The sequence below is a fragment of the Bison bison genome, unplaced genomic scaffold (genome assembly GCF_000754665.1).
Source record: "Bison bison bison isolate TAMUID 2011002044 unplaced genomic scaffold, Bison_UMD1.0 scf7180017864089, whole genome shotgun sequence".
Lineage (NCBI taxonomy): Eukaryota > Metazoa > Chordata > Mammalia > Artiodactyla > Bovidae > Bison > Bison bison.
The window spans coordinates 82,060-85,891 of record NW_011494661.1 but is presented as its reverse complement, the minus strand read 5'-3'; the positions used below and the strand labels follow the sequence as shown (position 1 = coordinate 85,891).

General features: G+C 38.7%; 1 protein-coding gene across 2 annotated transcripts in view; it reads left to right on the top strand.

The window, feature by feature from the left end:
• ATL3 (atlastin GTPase 3) overlaps positions 1-3,832 on the top strand; it is a 41,865-nt gene that overhangs the window by 34,037 nt on the left and 3,996 nt on the right. The gene's annotated exons all lie outside the window — the stretch shown is intronic.

Genomic DNA, 3,832 nt, shown 5'->3' with positions numbered 1-3,832 from the left:
TCTACCATTAAATTTTTAAATATGCTATTTGATATCCAAAAGAATGCATCAGTATTACATATAAGAAAGAATATATATAATGTATATATGTAAGGTATGAAATGTAATGAGTATCATCAACCCACTGCCCAACTTACTATTAATATCTGGAGCTAGAATTGGCACACTTTCTGTAATGGACTAAACTAAATGTTTTAGACTTTGTGGGCCATACAATTACTTAGATCTACTTTGTAGCAAGAAAGCAGCCATAGACAATTGTATTAATGATTGTACATGGTTATATTTCAATAAAACTTTATTTATAAATATAGTTAGCTGTCATATTTGGCCCAAGGGCTGTAGTTTTCTAGTCTTACCAAGAACATTATCAGTGCTGTTTTCTATATTTGTACGCTTCTTTCCTTCTCCCTGCCTCTCCACAGAAATAACTACTGTTCTAAATTTTGCTTATGCTGTCTTGTCTTTGAATTAAAAAAGTTATTACTTGTATGTGAAGTGAAGTGAAGTGAAGGTCGCTCAGTCGTGTCCAACTCTTTGGGACCCCATGGACTATAGTCCACCTGGCCCTCTATCCATGGAATTCTCCAGGCCAGAATATTGGAGTGGATAGCTGCTCCAATTTTCCAGGGGATCTTTCCCACCCAGGGATCAAACTCAGGTCTCCCGCATTGCAGGCAGATTCTTTACCAGCTGAGCCACCAGGGAAGCCCTTGTGTTTGATTCACTTAACAGTCTTTTGCTAAGTTTCTTCAATTTTTTTTTTTTGAACTTTATAAAAATATAGTATGTGGCCAATTTGCATTTTCACGGTGATCTTTATTTTTTATTTTTGTTTTCTTTTAATTTATATATTTTAATTGGAGGCTAATTACAATATTGTGGTGGTTTTTGCCGTACATCAACATGAATCAATCACGTGTGTACATGTGTCCCCCCATCCTGAACCCCCTTCCCACCTCCCCATCCCTCTGGGTCATCCCAGAGCACCAACTTTGGGTGCTCTGCTTCATGCATCGAGCTTGGCACTGGTCATCTGTTTTACATATAGTAATATACATGTTTCAATGCTGTTCTCTCAAATCATCCCACCCTCATCTCCCACAGAGTCCAAAAGTCTGTTCTTCACGTCTGTGTCTCTTTTGCTGTCTCGCATATAGGGTTGTCGTTACCGTCTTTGTGTGCTTTATTTTTAAGGCTATCTGTATTATTGCATGGGATTGTAATTCATTCAGCTTCATTATAGGATAACAGAGGCATCTGTGAATATAACAGTTTATTCTCAGTGGAAGCTTGGGCTTCTCCAGTTTTTTTGCCATTATGAATAGCACTGCTATGAACATTCTTGTGGATGTGGATATATGGGAGTTTCCCAGGTTATGTGCTTAAAAGCGGGATTGATGGATAATTGAAATACATATATTTTCACCTTAGGTAATGCCAAATTGTTTTCCAAAGTTCTTATTCCAATTTACACTCCCATGGCACCCCATTCCAGTACTCCTGCCTGGAAAATCCCATGGATGGAGGAGCCTGGAAGGCTGCAGTCCATGGGGTCGCTGAGGGTCGGACACGACTGAGCAACTTAGCTTTCACTTTTCACTTTCATGCATTGGAGAAAGAAATGGCAACCCACTCCAGTGTTCTTGCCTGGAGAATCCCAGGGACGGGGGAGCCTGGTGGGCTTCTGTCTGTGGGGTCACACAGAGTCGGACACGACTGAAGTGACTTAGCAGTAGCAGCAGCAGCATCAGTGTTATAAAAATTCCCGTTGATCCATATCCTTGGCAACATTTGATATTAACAGCCATCTTAGTTTTGTTAAATTAGTGATTATAAAATAGTATCTCATTGTGATCTTAAATTGCATTTCTCTGATTACTAATGGGGTTGAATTATCTTTTCATGTATTTATTTCCATTCATGTTTCCTTTCCTCTGAAATTCTTCTTGTCTAGTTTTCGATTGGGTGTTCTTTCTCTGCAATGTCAAGATTCTATATGTCTGTTTTAAGTTGTGAACCTTGTATTCTGTCTTCCGTATCTTAGTTTTCTTCCTTATTTTGCATCATCCGATCTCTCTGTGCTGTTCTTTGTTATATTATTCAGATCTTTTTTTTTCTCCAGAGGAGATTTGATCTGTGTTTGCTTCTTCGGGGAGCCAGGGGCTTACCAGCCCAGGACCATTGCAGTGCCGTTTCAGGATCCAACTTAATTCAGCAATTATTTTTGCCCAAAGTTTGTTACCCCATTATAGTGAATGGCCTCAAACGAGCCACAGCTTCACATGTACTTAGCTCAGTGCTCTGGTTTCAGCTCACCCCCTACCTACTCAGTTCCTTGCAGCTCTCTTTGTAGACTTTGTAGACTCTCTTTGTAGACTTCCAAGTCTACAATGGAATAGAATGTATCTTTTGCAGGATCTTGTTAGGAAGAAGATCCCTTCCGATTCTCTGATGTTTAGTACTGTCAGAAGCAGAAACCGCAAGATACGATTTTTCGCCAGTCAAGTCATAAAGGTTTTAAAAACAATAAAAATCCAGTGAGTTCATAGTAATGAACAAGCCTTCTCACATGTTGGTGATAGGAATATAAGTTGGTACAATCTTCTACAAAAGCAGTTTAGCAATATATAAGAGCCTTAAAAAGGAAGGGGAGAGTATTTTAAATGTGAATTTTGATTGTCTGATGGTGGGTTTTATGGATGGTTATTTTTTAAATAGTTTTGAATATTTTCCAGAAATTTATATTTCCTCACATACCTAGTAATTCCGCTTAGAAGACCTTATAATCTTCAGAGATAAAATGACCTGAAGTTTTTTCCTGTGGAGATTTTTATGGTGATCCTTGTAGCTGGAAAAAATTTAGTAAACCACTTTTGTTTTATTCACTGCTGTATCCCCAACTCGTACAACAATGCCTGCCACAAAAAGGTGGTCAAAATCTGTTAAATGAATACATAAGACTGTCTCCATTTTGTAAATTTGGGCTATGCAGTGTTAAGGAGTTCCTACCTTTATGTGGGTTCCTGTCTACTTTATTTTTAGCTGATAGTTTGAATTAGTTGAATTCAATAACTTGAATTATGAAGATGCTGGATCATATAAATCAGATTCCTTGCATTTTCATACTTGGGCCAGCTAGTTCTCACTTTGAGGAAAGAGCTCTGTTTAATAGCTTCCTGACCCTTCCTTCTGTGGGAACTCTACAGAAGCTGGAAAGCAGCTGTCATGTCTCCTGAAATAGTAGTCTTTTCCCTTTGGGGTGGCCCAGAGAACCTCTCTGAGGAGAGGATAGAAAATAAATATCATGAGATTCAGGTGCTTCTACTTCCTTTAATGTTAAAAAAATGAACAAAAGTAAAGCAAATGGATAAATAGCGATTTATAATGCTTTTAAGGGGAAGAGTGAGGGTGTGGCAAAGGCCTGGTCTGGGAGAACCTGAAGGGTTGATAAGGATTTTCCTGAAGATATGTTAATGAAATTATTATTTTTTTTAAATTTTTTTTTTTTTGATGTGGACCATTTTTGAAGTCTTTATTGAATTTGTTACAACACTACTTCTGTTTTATGTTTTGGCTTTTTGGCCACAAGGCATATAGAATCTTAGTTCCCCGACCAGGGATTGAACCCCCACCTCCTGATTGGAAGGTGAAGTCCTTACCACTGAACTGCCAGGGAAGTCCCGTAAAATAAAAAGTAAAATTTCCTGGACGTGTAGGGAGTAGACGTGAATCTCGCAGAGTGAAAACCAGGGTAGCGATATCCTGCGTATTCTGTTCTGGACTAGAGAGGACTTAATCCTGCAGAAGGGAAGGAGACCGCACAGTCACG